This window comes from Peromyscus eremicus, chromosome 1 (assembly GCF_949786415.1).
Source record: "Peromyscus eremicus chromosome 1, PerEre_H2_v1, whole genome shotgun sequence".
Lineage (NCBI taxonomy): Eukaryota > Metazoa > Chordata > Mammalia > Rodentia > Cricetidae > Peromyscus > Peromyscus eremicus.
This window is the reverse complement of record NC_081416.1, coordinates 191,660,905-191,680,854: the sequence shown is the minus strand read 5'-3', so window position 1 is coordinate 191,680,854 and position 19,950 is coordinate 191,660,905. Positions and strand designations below refer to the sequence as shown.

The 19,950-nt window shown below is 37.2% G+C and overlaps 1 pseudogene; it reads left to right on the top strand.

Annotated features, from left to right (window-relative positions):
• The first annotated feature begins 1,643 nt into the window (after positions 1-1,643).
• On the top strand, positions 1,644-10,965 carry LOC131894560 (zinc finger protein 54-like; annotated as a pseudogene).
• Positions 10,966-19,950: the final 8,985 nt, after the last annotated feature.

Genomic DNA, 19,950 nt, shown 5'->3' with positions numbered 1-19,950 from the left:
AGGGACTCACCTTCTACCTCTAGGAGGCAAGCATGGACAACAGCAGTAGCTTGTAGTGAATGGTTACATCATCTTAAGGATAGCTGTGACCAACAACTCCAAAGCAGGCTTCTTACACTTGGTGTTAGTGGTTTTGTTAGAAAATCTGTGTCTCTTGTGACAAGCATTATCAGTCCAGATGGCAAATTTTCATTTAAACTTTAACTGTAATTGGATACACAGATGTGTATGTTATAGGTATTCATGGTGGATGATAAGAGTATGATTGCTTATGACTTTTTAGACATCCTTAGTGTTACTTTACCCTCCTTCTGTGTTTGTATCTGCCCCTTCTCCATAATTAAATCCCTCCCTGTTTTTCTATTTCCCCCTTTATATCCCTTGTTCACTGTTATTCCTCTCTCTATTACTCCCCCATATCCCACTGTGATCTCTTTACTTTTCTGGTTACTGTACTTTGTGTACTCAAATCTGAAGATCAGTTTTCTTCACAGCTGATTAATATAGTATATATGCACTATATTTTCACTATCCATTTGTCAGTTGAAGCACATTTAGATTGTATACCTTTTGTAGCTATTGTGAATAGAGCAGTGGTGACCATGAGTGAGCAAGTAACTTTGAGTAGGATGTGAAGTCCTTTGAACATATGAACAAGTGGTACAGCTTGCCCATGTGCTGGATTTGTTTAACCTGAGGATTTGTATATTTGGTTTAAAATTCTCTGTATTGATTTCCAGAGTTGCTAGAATTTTTGTTCATAGGTTTTCCCCCCTATGGTTTTTATTTTAATGTTGCCTGTAAGCAGAAGTTTCCCTGTCCCTTAGCCACTCTAAAATAATCACTCAGAGGCTTATTAATTATAAATGCTCAGCCAATAGCTCAGACTTATTACTAACTAGCTCTTACAAGTTAACCCATTTCTATTAATTCATGTACTACCCCAAGGCTCATGGCCTTTACTTCTATCACATTGTGTGTGTCTGACTCATCCTTTCTCTGGCTGGCAACTCTACTAACTCTGCACTTCTTTTTCTCAGCATCCTCAGTTTGATGTTTTGAACTAGACTTATCCTGTCCAGTTGTTGGCCAATCAGCATCTTTATTAAACCAATCACAGTGACAAATCTTCACAGTGTACAAAAGGATTTTCTACAGCAGTTGCTGGTTGGATTATTGAGCGTACTGTTTATTTACTATAAGAGTTAGTGGTTTGCTATCTTGCCCATGGATGATTACTTCCCATTTCTCCTCTGCTTATCAATTCTTCACATGAAATTTATTACTTCCCATGTTCTCATGGATAGTTTCTCTGATTCACCTCTGTATATTTTTCCTCTAATTTATTATATTCTGTCTTGCTTTATTGATGTGAATTGTGTTAATTCATGCCTGTCTTGAAAAGCACTTATGTCTCCATCAATTTAGAGAGTTTTTTCTGTTTGCAAAAATATAGTTGATGATTTTCCCTCCAGGCTTTAAATGTATTTCCATGTTCTCCTGTCTTTGGAATCATTTACCGGACACCTGGTGGTATTCTGTTTATTAAGTCTTTTTTTATGTGTTTTGACATTTTTCTTTAATAGCTTTCAGTATTAATCTTTGCATTTTCTTTTTTTTATATGAAAGGATAGCAAGCAATCTATTCATTGTTCATGAAAGAGAAACTCAAAGAAGAAAACAGAAAGAAGTGGCTGATTATGCAGTAAACATGTCCCAGGTCAGTGATCATGTCCACTATTTTTTCTATAAGCATTATATTTTGAGACATTGGAAGCTTTATTTTTCTGCTTCTGATATTTTTAAACTTTGTTATAAAAAACATTCCAAACAAACACACAATAGAAAATTCAGATAGTGAAATTAACTAGATCCAAGGCTTTACAACTTAATGTAATTTTATACAGTTAGAGTTGTCATTGGGAACAGAAGCTCTGGAGCCTCACCTATGATTTTATATTTTTACTATCACATGTATTTTGTTGTAATTATCTACCACCCAAAACCTAATGACATGTGACAGAATTAGAACTAGAAAAGCAGTTAGCTTTATATAATTTTTCATAACTTGGGTTCATTTCCTGCGTTCAGTCATACCTCAACTCTTGATATGTCACATTTCTTGTTCTTTTTTTCTCCATGTTCTACTATGCCCACATGCATGTTGTGTTCCATGTACACATATTTTTGGGTAGATTCTACCTATGAAGGAGAATATGGTTTCTTTCTCTTGACTTGTATACCATCATTTACTGTTACATATTCTAAGTCCAACCATTATCCTGAAAACTTTTATTACATTTTTTCTTCAGCTGTATAGGAATCCATTTTATACGTATACCATTTTCATTATCCATTCATTTGTTGATAGACAATTAACTTGATTCCAATTCTTTGCTTTGTTGAATAAGCAGCAATAAATATGGGGTGTAAATATCTCAGTAATGGGCTGTGTGATTCCCTGGATATATTCCCAGTAGTGAACGAGCTGTTCATATATTAGTTCTATCCTTAATTTTTTAAATTACCTCTAACTGATTTTTACAAAGATTGTATTAATTTATACTGTGCATGCGCGCGCGCACACGCACACACACACACACACACACACACACACACACACACACACACCAGTGACTAAGGGTATCTATCTCTTCTCATCTTCTCTAACATTTGTTGTCAGATTGGTTGATGACAGCCATTCTGCCTGGGGGGAGGAAGTATTTCAGTGTTAGTTTGCATTTCCATGGTGGCAGTTTAGGAATCCTGAACACGTTTTGCAACATTTATTGGCCATTTGTATTTCTCTGTTTCTCTGTTTGCAAAGTGTCTATTCAGGTCATTTTTCCATATATTGATTTGCCGTTTTATTTCCATGGAACTTAATTTCTGTAATTGTTTGTAAATTCTTGGTATAAGGCACTAACCAAAGTGTCACTGATACAGATTCTCTCCCATTCTGAGTGATGTCTATGTGGTCTGCTGATTGTTTTCTTTGATAAACAGAAGCTTTTTATTTTCATGTTCCCATCTGTTGATACTTAGGTTAGTTGCAGTTCTGTTTGTGTTTTTTCTTTTTAAAAAATCCTTACCCATTCCATATCCTGAAGTTATTTCCTCTATTCTTTAGGTTTCTGTGTTTATAATTTTAAATACAAGTTTTGATCCACAGTATCATGATCTACAGGTACTGTATTTAAAATCACATTTTCTCATCACAGATTTTCCTTTTGAGACATATAGGCTGTGATCCTGTGGGACATAAACATAGCATCCATAACAGATAATCATCTCTACACTTTGAATGTGTGCCTTGTTTTGAGTATATTGCCTGTGAGACTACTTACTGTATCATCCTGTTTTCACAGAGTTAGAATATCCATTATTGAATGTGACTGTATTAGAAACATTTTTTTTTTTTTGAGTAATTGTTGTCGCTCATCTACATCCCTAATTTCTTCAAGTCTCCTTTTATCCAAGAAAGCACTCTGTCTGGTATCACATGATCGAACTGTACTTTTTTGTTTCAGGATCTGTTGACATTCCAGGATGTAGCTGTGGACTTCTCCCAGGAGGAGTGGGAATACCTGGACTCTGCTCAGAGGACTTTGTACATTGATGTGATGTTGGAGAATTACAGCAGCGTGCTCTTTGTGGGTGAGAACATTTTGCTTGTAGTATTCGTAACTCATCTTATGTATGTACCAAGTTTATAGGTTGTAAACTCTTGGTTAAACTGTCTTGGAAACAACAGGGGACTACAGAAACTTTGATAGTAGAAATGAACTTTTTCATGATATTTAATTTTTTTCTCTTCATTTTCCATTTTTCCACAATGCATTAAAAAACTTAGTTACATATAATATTTGCACCCAAATCTTCTTTTTCATTGTTTTTCTTTTATTGCAATATATTCTTTTCTCATACAGTATATTCTGATTAAACTTCCCCCTCCTAGTTCCTCCTTATATCTCTTTCCCTCAATATCCACTCCCTTTCTTTCTCTCATTTGAAAAGAACAGCCTTCTAAGAGATAACCATGTATGAAAAAATAAAATAATAATACGAAGTGAAAACCATCAATCATGTTGAAGTTAGATAAGATAATCCAACAGAAGGAAAAGTCTCCTAGGAATAGGCATGAGCATCAGAGACCCATTTGTTCTCATACTCAGGAGTCCCATGATAATATTAAGCTTAAAGCTATAATATTTATGCACAGGACCTGATAGAGACCCATGTAGGCCCTGTGCCTGCTCCTTCAGTCTCTGTGGGTTTACATGCACTTGGCTAGTTTTTTCAGAGGGCCTTGTTCTTCTTTTGTCCCCTATCCCCTCAGGATCTTACACTCCTTTCACCTCCTCTTCTACACGGTTCCCTGAGCTTTGGGGAGAGGGGTTTGATGGCGGTATCATATGTAGATTCTCTCCACATACTGTCTGACTGTGGGTCTGTGCATCTTTTCCTATATACCCCAGGAGGAATCTTCTCAGATGGTGACTGGATAAGGCACTGATCTTTGAGTATAGTAGAATTTCATTAGGAAGCATTTTATTGGTACTTTTTTTTCTTTTTACGCCAGTAGTTTTTGGGTTTACCATTGTTTTTTGGTCTATTTAGTCTTTGGTCTTTGGTTACCCAAGCAATGCTGCCTATTGATTCCTGCTTATAGATTGGACCATAATTAAAATCAGACATTTGTTGACTACTCCCTCCATTTTTGTTCCACCATTGCCCTAGCATATTTTGCAGGTGGGACAGATTGTAGATCAAAGGATTTGGGGCTATTTCCACCCTCATCTCAAACTCCATGTCCATAATTACATTTGATATCATTTTAATTCTGAGAAAAACTAAAGGTATACAAACTGAAAATTCTCCCTAAATATGTTTAGAATATTTACAGAAAATAGCAATTGGGAAACATTCCTATATTCCCTTACTTTGTGTTCTCTTCATGTACTGAACATAGTACTGTGTTAGATGTCTATTCTGTTTAAAAACTCTGCCATGAGTAATGAGCTACCTCACAGAACAAATGGACTCTATGCAAAGTAGGCCTGGTCACCAGTCTGGAGCAAATGAGATTGTCCTGAAATGTGGAGAGGAGAGAATAGCCACAACCAAGGTGAGTTGGTGAATGAGCGGAACAAGAGTGATGGCTTCCAGTGAAAGGGAAATCGAGAGTTGAAAATGGTATTACTATATTTAATTCCACTTGAAAGGATTCCTGATCGTTTAACTTACTGTAGTGTCTTGGTTCCAGCATGCATGCTGTCGTAACTATTAAAAAACATTGTGCTTTATTGCATCTGAATTATGGTGACTTAATACTAGCAAAAATGCAAATTTATTTGATTATGCTGACATCAAATTTGAGTAATTTTGCAAACTTTACATTTAAAATTAATCCATGGAGTAGACATATTATGTAGTCGCCTTCTTGCATGTTTGTCTTCATAATACATCCGTAATTTTCTTCCCAGTAGAGAATACACTGTTGTTTGAATCTTAGATGGTCCTATTAATAAAAATCTCGAAGCCAGATATTGTGATAAAAGCTGAAAGATCAGAGAAGCAAAGCAATTTACAGCCAACCTCACCTTGCTAACTCCATAAATCTTCTGACTGAAAGCCTCGGAGTCCTCACCCAAAAGGCTCTCAGCTGAACTGCTTTAGTTTCTCTTTCCTCACACCTTATACACCTTTCTCCCCTTGCTGTCACTTACAGGGATTAAAGGCATGTGTGCTTCTCAGTACTGGGATTAAAGGTGTGTGCCCCCACTGCCTGGCTATGTTTCCTATGTGGCCTTGAACTCACAGAGGTCAAGTCGGATCTCTGCCTCCCGAGTGATAGGATTAAGGGTGTGTACCACCACTCCCTGGCCTCTATGTCTAATCTAGTGACTGGCTCTCTCCTCTGATCCTCAAGCAAACTTTATTAGGGTATACAATTATCACCACATACACAGACATCATTCTGGGAAATAATCTCAGGAGTTGGTGTACAGAGTAGACTTGAGTCCACCATATGAGGAAAGTTAAGAAATAACAGTGTGTGGAACTCTCACAATGGAGGATAGAAAACAGCAATAGTGGACCATGCCAGGTCAAATGATTTTAGCCTCTAATGTTTGGCTGAACACTGTCTCTGGATCCATTACTTTTGGAGAATATACTCTGTTTTCTAGAGAAAGGAATATCCTCTGTGATGCTTTTGAGTAAACCTTTCATCTTGAAAGGAATTCTAAACAGTAGTCTTCTTTGTTTTTCATTAAGAAGTACAAATACTTTCTATCTGTGAGTAGATTAACCTTTTTCATCAATATCTGGAAAAATAAATACTTAAAAATAGAGAAATTTATTCTAAATATAATCAGTCAGTGAGCTCCATCCCCAGGCTGATTTCTGATTCCACTAATATCATCTTCCCTGAAGGGTATCACTTTGTTTTTGTGAGAATCCATATAATCATAGTGAAAAAATGAGTTGACTACTGAGAACTCTATTCTAAATAGTTGCTGGTTAACTTTTCTTAAGTTAGAGAGTCTATCATTTATGAAATGTTTAATCTGGGAACAAGCCCAATTAATCTGAATTGTACTTATTTTCAGAGAACTATTGGATATGTGATACTATCCAGGAAAATGTGAAGACTGAAAAGTGTTCTTGTCAGTGTAATGATCTCGGCAAAGTGCTTCATGACCCCTTCACACAGGCACTTTATAAAACAAGTGAAACTACAGAAAACTCTACCATCTGCAGATGCAGTAATTGTAGGGATGCCTCTATTGAGTCATCAAGCACAGATAGACATGAAAGCATGCAAACTGGAGAGGAACCTTGCAAATCTAAAGACTGTGAAAAGTCTTTAAATTTGTTTTCCAAAATTATTCAAGATCAGAGACTCTACACTGCAAAGAAAGAGCACAGGCAGGAAGACTATGATGACCGTTTCAGCTCTACATACAGTTTTATAAAACAAACAGTCTACTTTGGAGAGAATCTACATGCATGGCGGAAATATAGAAAATGCTTCAGTACCTGTTCAAGTCTCACCATACATCACAGAATTTATACTGGAGAGATACCCTACAAGTGCAACATTTGTGACAAATCCTATAACAAGAGTGCAAATCTCAAAGCACATCGAAGAGTTCATACTCTGGGGAAACCTTACAAATGCAAAGATTGTGGGAAATCATTTTACCAGTTGGTAGTACTTAAAAACCATCAGAAAATACATACTGAAGAGAAGCTGTACAAATGTAAGGAATGTGACAAGTCCTTTGCTCTAAAGCCAACTCTTACAAGGCATCAGAGAATTCATACTGGAGAGAAACCCTACAAGTGCAACGTTTGTGACAAATCCTTTAATAGGTGTTCAACTCTTAAAATACATCAAAGAGTTCATACTGGGGAGAAACCATACAAATGCAAAGATTGTGGAAAGTCATTTTCTTATTTTTCAGGTCTTCATATGCATCAGAAAATCCATACTGGTGAGAAGCCTTACAAATGTAAGGAATGTGACAAATCCTTTACTCAAAAGTCACTTCTTACAAGACATCAGAGAATTCATACTGGAGAGAAACCCTACAAGTGCAACATTTGTGACAAATCCTATAACAAGAGTGATAGTCTTAAAACACATCAAAGACTTCATACTGGGGAGAAACCATACACATGCAAAGATTGTGGAAAGTCATTTTCTTATTTTTCAGTCCTTCATAGGCATAAGAAAATACATACTGGAGAGAAGCCTTACAAATGTAAGGAATGTGACAAATCTTTTACTCAAAAGTCAACTCTTATAAGGCATCAGAGAATTCATACTGGAGAGAAACCCTACAAGTGCAACATTTGTGACAAATCCTATAACAAGAGTGATAGTCTTAAAACACATCAAAGACTTCATGCTGGGGAGAAAACTTACAAATGTGAACAATGTGGAAAGTTATTTCCTCAGTTTTCACTTCATAGCCATCAGAAAATGCATACTGGAGAGAAGCCTTACAAATGTGAGGAATGTGACAAATCTTTTACTGGAAAGTCAAGTCTTACAAAACATGAGAGAGTTCATACTGGAGAGAAACCCTACAAGTGCAACGTTTGTGACAAATCCTTTAATAGGTGTTCAGATCTTAAAATACATCAAAGAGTTCATACTGGGGAGAAACCTTACAAATGCAAAGATTGTGGAAAGTCATTTTCTTATTTTTCAGTCTTTCATAGGCATAAGAAAATACATACTGGAGAGAAGCCTTACAAATGTAAGGAATGTGACAAATCCTTTACTCAAAAGTCAACTCTTACAAGGCATCAGAGAATTCATACTGGAGAGAAACCCTACAAGTGCAACTTTTGTGACAGATCTTTTAATCAGTGTTCAAATCTTAAAACACATCAAAGACTTCATACTGGGGAGAAACCTTACAAATGTGAAGAATGTGGAAAGTCATTTTGCCTGTTGGTAGTACTTAAAAACCACCAGAAAATGCATACTGGAGAGAAGCCTTACAAATGTAAGGAATGTGACAAATCCTTTGCTCTAAAGTCAACTCTTACAAGTCATCAGAGAATTCATACTGGAGAGAAGCTCTACAAATGTAATGTTTGTGACAGATCCTTTGGCCAATGTTCAAATCTTAAAACACATCAAAGACTACATTCTGGGGAAAAGCCTTACAAATACAAAGAATGTGGAAAGTCATTTCCTCAGTTATCCCTTCATAGCTGTCAGAAAATTCATGCTGGAGCAATGTATTGCAAATGTAAGGCATGTTACAAATCCTTTGTTCTAAAGTCAACTCTTACAAGGCATCAAAGAATTCTTACTGGAGAGAAACCGTACAAGTACAATGTTTTCACCAGATTCCTTAATAGGTGCTCAAATCTTAAAACACATCAAAGACTTCATAATATGGAGAAACCTTACAAATGCAAAGATTGTGGAAAATCATTTCCTCAATTATCATCACTTCATAGTCATCAGAAAATGCATACCAGAGTGAATCCTTACAACTGTAAGGATTGTGAGAAATCCTTTACTCAAAAATCCAGTCTTATAAACCATGAGAGAATTCTTACTGGAGAGAAACCCTACAAGTGTGATGTTTGTGACAAATCCTTTAATCAGTGCTCAAATCTTAAAAGACATCAAAGACTTTATACTGTGGAGAAACCTTACAAATGTGAAGAATGTGGAAAGTCATTTCCTCGATTATCATCACTTCATAGCCACCAGAAAATGCATACTGTCGAGAAGCCATACAAATATAAGGAATGTGACAAATCCTTTGCTCAAAAGTCAACTCTTGTAAGGCATCAGAGAATTCATAGTGGAGAGAAACCCTACAAATGCAGCGTTTTCAACAGATTCTTTAATAGATGGTCATATTAAATATCAAAGACTTCATAATATGGAGAAACTTTACAAATGCAAAGATTGTGGAAAGTCATTTCCTCAATTTTTATCACTTTACAACCATCAGAAAATACATACCAGAGTGAATCCTTACAACTGTAAGGATTGTGAGAAATCCTTTACTCAAAAATCCAGTCTTACAAGGCATCAGAGAATTCTTACTGGAGAGAAACCCTACAAGTGCAACATTTGTGACAGATCCTTTAATTGGTGCTCAAATCTTAAAAAATATCAAAGACTTCATACTGGGGAGAAACCTTAAAAATGTGAAGACTGTGGAAAGTCATTTCCTCAGTTATCATCACTTCATAGTCATCAGAAAATCCATACTGGAGTGAAGCCTTACAAATGTAAGGAATGTGACAAATCTTTTACTGGAAGTTCATACTGGAGAGAAACCTTACAAGTGCAACATTTGTTGCAGATGCTTTACTCTAAAATCAACTCTTACAACTCATGAGAGAATTCATAATGGAGAGAAACCAGCAATTCATAGCTATGAGAATATGCACACACACAAAATGCATGCTGGATAGTAGCTTTACAAGTGCAATGAGTATGGCAGATCCTGTAGCCACATTTGGAAAGCATCAGAAAATTTATTCTCAGCAGCCATTGGTGAAACATACTTTTAATCCCACCACTGTAGAGACTGAATTTGGTGGATTGCTGAGAGTTCCAGGACAGCCAGGACTGTTTCACAGAGAAACCTGGTTTAAAGAAACAAACAAACAAAAAACAAAACCAAAACAACAAACAAAAATTCATTCTTCAGAGAACTTGTACAAAAGCAAAGAATGTGGTATTTCCTGTCTTGAATTATCAATCTTAAAACACATTACAGAACCCGTGCAGTTGAAAAGCCTTACAAATGTGAGGTATCTTAAAATCCTTTACTATGACCTCAACTCTTAGAACATACCTGAAAATTCATACTGGAGAGAAACCTTACAGAGAAAAAGAATGTGAAAAATCTTCTACTAAGTGCTGAAGTCTTAGAGATCATCAGAAAATTCATACTGGAGAGAAAACTTACAAATGAAAGGCTTATGACATGTCCTTTACCCAGTATTCAAATCTGAGAAAACATTAAGAAGTTTACTCTAAAGAGACACCTTACTTCTGTAAGGAATGTGTCAAATATTTTACTAGGAGCTCATATCTTAGAGTACATCATAAAATTCATTCTGGAGAGAAACCTTACAAATGGAAATACTGTGACAAACCCTTCATTTAGTGTTCAAATTTTAGAACACATTTTAGAGTTCATACTGGAGAGAGACTTTGCATGTATAAGGAATGTGGTGAATCTTTTACTAAGTCCTCAACTATTCAAGGGTATTAGAACAGTCATACTGGAGAGAAAAATGCTGTTGTAAATAATGTGACTTTGCATTTATCTGGAATTCTCTGTTTACAAATCACAACAGTATACATAATAGAAACAAAAAGATAAGAAACTTGTGAAAGCCTTTAATGGGGTTAAACATTAGAAAAATATCACAGAGTTTATATTAAAATAAAATTCTGCAAATCTGTGTCATATAGCTGCGTGAGTCACTACATGAGTGTGTGGGTTCACATGGGTCCGTGCAATGAAGACATAGAGGCATGTTAAGAATGAATCTAGTCTTTCATGGCTGCAGGGGGGTCCAGCCTGGAAGGACTGAAGCACAAACTATTTGCCTAGGGCAGTTTTATTTCTCTCTGATACAGTTTAGCCAGTTAATTTCCATATGCTCAAAACAACTTGAGAGGGGCTCCCAGCAATACAATGCCAAATGTAAATTCTTCGATTTGTCAGGTACCACGGTTTTCTGGGTTTCTTGAATCAAGTTTTACATAGGCCTTTGTATCCTTGGGAAACTCAGTATTCACATAGAGGGCAACAAGGGAAACAAAAGGTGTCTGCTAAACAAAAGATGTATTAGGGCTAGGTGCTACCCTCTGGAGCCAGGCCAGGTGCAGCTCAGCAGGAATGCCAGTACAGTGTGAAAAGCTCTTTTAAAAAAAAGTATGTAGGAATTTTGACTGCATGTGTGTCTGTACACTCCATGTAGGCAGCCTGCCTTTGGAAGCTAAAAAGAGGGTATCATTCCTAAAGCTGGAGTTAGAGGCAGGTGTGAGTTGCTGTTTGTATACTGCAAATGGAACCATGATTCTCTGGGAGAGCAGCCAGTGTTCCAAACCCTGAGAATAGCTGTAATAGGAATATTTATCTTGGGCTGGAGGGATAGCTCAGCAGTTAAGAGCACTGACTGCTTTTCCAGAGGTCCTGAGTTCAATTACCAGCAACCACATAGTGGCTCACAATCACCTATAATGAGATCTGGTGCCCTCTTCTAGCCTGAAAGGACACATGCAGGCAGAATACTGTATTCATAATAAATAAACCCTTTAAAGATTATCTTGCTCAATATCCAAAAATAAGTTCTAATTCCAGTCATGATGGTGCTCACCTTTAATCTCATTCCGGACAGAGGCAGGGAGGAGGCTTTGTGTGAGTTCAAGGCCAGCTTGATCTTCATAGTACATCAGGACAGGCAGGACTATATAAACCCTCTCCCAAAACAAATAATAATGATAGTAATAATAATGACAAAATATTATCAAAAGTTGTGACAAAATCTTCAGTAGATTTGTACTTCTGACAAACTTTATAAAGGTATAACATATATAGTTCCCATGTCTTGCTGTTCATTGGAGGTTCCACCCCCAAAAACATTCAAATTGACAAATCTGTTGCCTAGTGCTGAAATAGTAAACATGAAAAAAAATTCATAATGAACCCACCAGAAAATGATCCAATAATTCCATCTTTTACCTACCCTCAAAAATCTTCATACTAGATTCAAACCATAATGAAAAGTTGAGAAAATGTAAAGAGACTGTAATGACAACATGTACACACCTACGGTTTAGAAATTTCCTAATTCATGAGTGAGATATTGAGACCATGATTGGAAAAAGCACAGGGACAGATAGCCACACTAGCGGAAATGCATAAACTGAACCAATGTCTGAGGAGCCCCCATGGAACTGGACTAGGCCCTCTGGATAAGTGAGACAGTTGATCAGCTTGAATTGTTTGGGAGGCCCTCAGGCAGTAGAGCTGGGACCTGTCCTTGGTGCATGGGCTGGCTTTATGGAGTCTGGGGCCTATGCTGGGACACTTTGCTCAGCCTTGGTGTAGGGAGGAGTGGACTGGACTTACCTTGGCTGAGTCTACCAGGCTGGACTGACTCCCCATGGGAGACCTTGCCTTAGAGGAGGTGGGATTGGGGGGAAGGGCTGGGGGATGGGAGGAGGGAGGACAGGGGAATCTATGGCTGATAATGTGATATTAAGTTAATTCTAAAATAAAAACATTCAAAAAATTTCTAATTCAGGGTTGGAGAAATTGTTCAGTGGATAAGACCACTTGCTGCTATTCCATAGGAACTGGTTTGATTGACAACATCTGGCAGCTCGCAACTGTGTGTAACTATAATACTCAGGGATCTGATGACTTCTGGATTCTGTAGGCACTGCATGTACATACTGCATAGACATATACTGACTAAGATCTCAGGGCATAGTAGAACATGCCTTTAATCCCTGGATGCTGGAAGTAGAGGCAGAATGATTACAGAGTTATCAAGGCCAGCTTGGTTTACAGAACAAATACTAAGACAACCAGGGTTACAAAAAGACACCCTGTCTCCACAAAAGAAAGAACTGCCTGAAGGCATGAAGAATGAACTTTTGAAGTACTGAAGGAAATTGGGAAAGTTTTTACTCTGTCTTAGGGTTTCTATTGCTGTGAAGAGACACCATGACCACTGCAAATCTTACAGAGGAAAAATTTAATTGGGGCTGACTTACAGTTTCAGAGATTTAGTCCATCGTTATCAGGGTGGGATATGGAAACATGTAGGCAGACATGGTGCTAGAAAATGAGCTTAGAATGGAGAAGGAATTAGATCTTGACTTGTAGGCAACAGGAAGTGGTCTGAGTATTATACTGACCTAAGCTTGAGCCAAACAGACCGCAAAGCCCATCCCCCACAGTGACACACTCCTTACAAAAAGGCCACACCTACTTCAATTAAGACCACATCTAATATGGACACTCCCTTTGGGGATTTTCTTTTAAATCATCACATACTCTAAACTCTAAATATACCTGCCCTTAACTGCCAGTAGACCTTTAATAATGGAAAAAAGACTCCAGAGGCCCTCCTTCAAACATGATGAAATGGAAATTGCCTGAATTTTATACTTGCTTGTTCTCAGTACTTTTTGACCAGCTGTTTCAACTCTGAATTACCCACTACCAACTGTAAGATGAGACTTTGATCACCAAGGTTGACCATAGTACAAATAGATAATTATAACCATGAATATTTAGATGGCAGATCTAAATATTAACAAAACATCAGTATGTCTGCACTTCGACCTGTAATTCCCAAGCCATGATTTTTTTAACCATGTTTACAATAACAGGCATGAATTCCCTTCTATGCAGCTGGTATCAATCCTATCAAAAATCAGGTTGGTTATACCCATAAGCTGTCATACTATTGCACCAGTGCACATGCCTTGCCTAGTAGTTTTGTATTATTGATGCAAGATACAGGGAAAGTAAGACCATTGGCATCTTTTCCCTGCAAAGTAACTGCACAGAACCTTGAAGTCCTATGAAAGCTATCCAGCAGGGAGTGTTCCCTGGTAAGTTCAAGATTACTCTTTCTCTCTACCTTGTAACCAAAGTGTTTTGTTTCTTCAGTAATGTCATATACCTATGGTGGCCAAGGAAGAACACTGGCAATGAAGACCTGTTTTGACTGGTGTGCCTCTGCTATGTCCATGACCAGTAATTCTTAGGCAGATAATATTTGGTAAGTAGCATTTCATTTAATAGCAATTTAATAGCCCTGGTATCTGAGAGCTGCATTATTTACCTATGTGGGATACTGATGTTCAAAGCTTTAAAATTATATTTACTATTAACTTGTAAGACAGTGAGTTTCATAAGGCTTTTTCATACACCCTTCATTTTGGTTAACCAACCTACTATTACTCCTTTATTTTTGCCCCATCTCCACTTAAACATCTAGTACACATTATCCAATTTCCCATTCTTTTATATCACAAGTGTTTTTATCTTTCCATTATGTTTTTCTTTGTGTTGCAAAATGATAGACTCCCATCTACTGTTTCATGAACATCTCATTTTAGTTGACTTTCAGTAGACTTCATTCATACCCCAAACTACTGTGGTAGTTTGAATGTAATTCACCCCCATAACCTCTTTGGGAATGACACTATTAGGAGGCATGCCTGTGTTCGATTAGGTGGGTTCTTATTGAGAAAAGTGTGTCACTGTGAAGGCACAGTTGAGGTCTCATATATGCACAAGATACCACCCAGTGTCAGAGTCCACTTCCTGTTTCCTTGTGATGAATAATGCCAGCACATTATCTGCCTGCACACCACCAGACTGCCCACCATGATAACGGACTAAACCTCTGAACTGTAAGTGAATCGAACCAATTAATGTTTTCTTTTTAAGAGTTGATGTGGACATGGTGTCTCTTCACAGTAAGAGGAGCTCTAAGACAAACTTCAGTAAATACTTAAACCATTATACTCCACGATTCCCACTGTCTAATTTTATATAACCCATATTCTATCTAATCTCTCTTCTTGCATCTACAGTAGTGGTCAATTCTAGTTTTGTGGATTCTACATTTAGTCTTATTTAGTTGTTTAGTCTAAAACATAGGATATTAAAAGAGAGGGATATGAACAGGATGCTCTAAGGCAGTGGACCTCAAGCTTCCTAATATAAACCATTAATACAGTTCCTCATAATGTGGTTATCTCCCTACCTAAATTATATTGTTATTCCTTGATAGCTATAATTTTGTTACTGTTATGAATTGTAATATAAAAATCTGATATGCAGGATATCTGATATGGACCCTAAAAGTATCATGTCAGAAAAGTTGCATGCCACTGTAATAAGGGAAAGCAAAATATTTCATACTGAAGAAAACCTCCTGAAATTCAGAAATACACAAATTAATACCTTCAGAAGGTATCACAGAAACTGTCAAGACTCAATAGTATCCTCCCGCCTCAAGCATATATAACCAGTAAGGACTGCTGAAGGTGTCAGACAGCTGACCTGCACAGAAGATGCTCAGACCAGCAATGAAACCAACACAAGTCAAGCTGCCTGGACCAGACAAAAAAGCTGCCTAGAGGAGGTAGTGAGGGGTGAAAGACACTTCCAATCTCCCTTGAGCTGCCTGCAAGCTGTGCAATGACCCTCAGGTTTCCACTTTCATTAGCCATCACCCTTACAAGGTGATACAGCTGTCATTGAGTACTTTTTGTTTTTATAAGTAAGCCATCACCCACATTCTTGTAAGATAACCCAATAAAATTCATTGTTTCCCTTGACTTTAGAGATGACTCTGTAGTTAAGAGCACTGTCTGCTTTTTCAAAAAAATTCACTTTGAATTCCTAGCACCCTCACACTGGCACTCAATCTGTAACCTCACCACCAGGGCATCCAGTGCCCTCTTCTGGTCACAGTGACCACAAAGAACGCACATGGTACACAGACATACATACAGACAAAATACCTCTAAAAGAAACATTATTGATTTTCCAAATTAGACTTTGTTGGTTTCCTAACTTTGGTTTCCATGGATACCTTATCTGCTTAAGTAGATATTTATCACTATTTCCACAGGAAAAGAGTCACCCATTAGTAGCAAAGGACTTATATATGTTGCAGAGACTGGACAGGGGTGTGGGACACTTTACATGACAGTGTAAATAGGAAGTGACATCAATTTTGTCACATTCTGTTTTGTGAGAAATATTTCTGGAGAATTGCCCCAGGGGGAAAAAAATCTCCTGAGGATTATTCTATTGTAGGTGTTAGAAAACTTTCTACATAAAAATTAAAACTGGGAGAGCAAATATAATTTTATTTTACTATGCATGTGTGTCCTGCTGTTCCTATAACATTCACATTGTTGATCATATTTTCATACCAATGTTAAATGGTTCTCATTCCTCTGATTTTAGTGCAGTGTAAAATTGTGAAAATTGATGTCTCCAGGTTTTTTCATGATGTCAGAACTTTTAGAATATTTTCTAGTTCCTTCAGACTCTATCTCTTTTAGAGTTACTCTATTTTCTAAAGTAAGTCCAGAAGGACTTTGATAAGAATTGCTCAGCATTTCAGTAGTATATTAAATGCCACTTACATTTTCTGCCCATTGGTATCTCCTATTGTCTGTCTTCATTTTAGTACTCAATTGTTTCCATTGCTGTAATTTTTATATATTTTGAAATCATCTTTGTGTTTGATCCTTGTCTCAAAATATTTGAAGTCTGATGTTTCTCACAAATTTCTATCATTTTAAGACTATTCTGTCTTTCTACAAAAATGCTAGGAAGATAGGAATTGCTTAAAATCTTTAGAAAGCACAAATCTCCCTTTCCATTGTCTTCCCATGTTTGAATGAGAACATGCTACCTGTGTGTCAGTGCTCACATGGCTGTTATTAATGTTCTGTTTTCTCTGTGGTTGACATCTACATTCTAGTTTTGGCAGAAAATACACTTTCTAACTGCTTATCTTTAATAATTTTAAGGCCTACTCTACCTCTGAGACAGGACCATGCTGGTGACTGTTCTTGAAGTTCGAGAACACTGTGGATCTTCTGCTGTCAAGTGAGTTTTCTATGCAGTTGATGCTCCTCTTTCTGACTTATTACTGTCTGCTGTCTTTATCTGACAGTGAATGATGGATGGATGCTGAAGTTTCCCAGCATCCTTGTCTGTTTTCTTCCTGCCATTCTGCTAGTGGTTGCTTCTTTATGTGTTTGGAAACTTCCATGAATTGTGTTCATCTTGATCACATATCTTCCTAGTGAATAAAACATTTTATCATTTCTTAATATTTTTTTTTATTTTTAAGAGACTTTATATTTTTAATAGGCTTTTTCTGTCTCCTACCATACTTATAGTCAACTTTCATCTTTATTGCAAGGCGCATCCATGGCCTAACTTGTGATTGTTTTGATTTCGGTTTTTATTCTCTTTAATGGTGCAGCCTATTTGGAGTTGTGGCTGTGATGTTCTTACTGGAGATGATTTTTGTGTTTATCCTGAGAACACACAGCATGCCTCTGCCCTGTGTCCTTATGGAAGCAGTCCTTTTCCTGGGTTTTGAGTTTGTGTATAAGTGAGAGGTTAAGACTACAGTTCTGTGTTGCTCATTAGTGATGCTTTCCTGCCTGAAGACTGCATTGTGGTTTCTAGGCCCTTCCTCATAATAAACCTTATTTTGCCTTTATTTCTAGCTCCATCAAGAGCTCTTGTTCCCCTCTAAATTTCCTCTGTCTGAACAGTGGTCCACAGCCTCCCCCCCCCCCCGTTTTTACTTTTTTTTCTGATTTATTTATGTTTTCCCCAAAATAATACTTCTATGAGTATTTAGGAATCCCATGAATGTACCCTGATCTCATTCCTTCCAGGTCTGCCTTCCACATACAAAGAATAACAACACACTAAGTTCAATTTGTGTTGCCCATATACTTATTGGAACATGGTCAAAAATCCCAGGGGCCTGTCCTTAATGTTGTGACCCATTAATACAGTTCCTCATGTTATGGTGACTGTCCCCAACTGTAAATTAATTTTGTTGTTATTTCATAACTGTAATTTGGGACTGTTATGAATTGTAATGTAAATATCTGATATACAGAATGTCTAATATTTAAACCCTATGAAAGGTTAATTCCACCCCCAGGTTGAGAACCACTGGTCTAGAGTCATGCCCAAGACCCACACCCACACTGAGATGTATGAAAATAAAATATAGAATCAGTACATGGGAGAAAACATGCCAGAAATTTCTTTCCTATTAGGAACTACTTCAATTAATACTATTTTCATTTATGTTTATTTTAGTACAAATATCATGCTCACAGTTTTCTTGGCTGCAAAGTGAAATTCCATCATGTAAATTCACTCCATTTTCTTGACCTATTAATCTACTGCTGGTTATCTATGCTGGTTCCATTTCTTATCTCTTGTGAACTATGTAGCAATAAGCCTGTATGTGCAAGTGCTCTTCTCTGTTGGGCTTTTGAGAACTGGATATATTTCTCAGTGTTTGGTATGGTGAGTAATATGATGGTTCAAATTTTAGGCTTTAGGCCTCAGAAATGATTTCTAAGGTTTTCACTGGCTCACATTCCCATAAGGAGAAAATAAGAATTCCACTCTTATATTTCCTCAGGTGCATTTCTTGCCATTTGTTTTCTTTTTCTTTTTTTCTTTCTTTCTTTTTTTTTTTTTGAGACAGGGTCTCACTGCATATTTCTAACTGTCCTGCAACTTGCTATTTAGACAAGGCTAGCATGGATTTAAGGATATTCACCTGCCTCTGTCTCCGGAGTGGTGTGATTAAAGGCATGCACACTACACTAGGCTCCTTCATTGATTTTCTTAATGTTAGCCATTGTCACTAGGTGAGGAGTATTTGTTGGCTTTGAACTTGTGATTCTCTTATGGCTAAGGATGATGAATCCTTTTAAAGATATTTTTTGCTGTCTTCAGAGCAACCTCAGTGGTGAAGAGCTCTTGTTGCCCTAGCCAAGGACCTTTGTTGCTTCCCAGCACACAAATGGTACCCCACAACTGTCTATAATTCCGCTTTCATGGATGAAATGCCCTCTTTTGGCCTCTGTGGGCAACAGATACTCATGTGGTGTGCATCTATACTTGCTGACCAAAAAGTCATATTCAAAAATATATAAATATGTGTATTTTTAAAATTAAAAATATAGGCATATATGTATTGGTTTGTTATTATTATTTTTTTTGAGAACTGCATCTTTTCTTGGGGTTTTTGATTACATGTTTTCTTTTTTGGGGGATTTTCTAGAGAAGGTCTCACTATGTAATTCTGACTGTCCTGGAAATCACTAGACTGTGGTGATAGTTTAATTGTGCTGAAATGTGGTGATATTTTATTTGTGTGTTAATAAATAAAGCTTGCCTGGAGATCAGGGGGAAAAGGCCAGCCATATTAAGTAAACAAAGAAGTCAGGCAACACACACCCTTAATCCCTTAGCAGGCAGGATCTCTGTATGTTCAAGGCCACACTAGGGAACAGAGCCAAGTGTGGTGACACACGCCTTTAGTCCCAGTACCAACCATAGAGACCTGGAGGTCTGTACAGACAGACGGTGACAGAGCTGTATAGGAAGAGGAAGTGAGGTAGCTTGGCTAATAGCCAATGAGAGGGCTGAAAAGCAAGGCATATAAAACCTAGGTAGATAGGAAGTCACTCTCTTTGGAAGCTGCAGAGTTGGTGAGGTGAGGTTAGCTGGTGGCTTTCCGTATTTCCCTAATCTCTCTAAGGCTTTAACCCAAATTTCTGGCTTTGTCTTTTATTTAATAAGACCTTTAAAGAATTGTGTTACAGTAGACCAGGCCAGCCTTGAA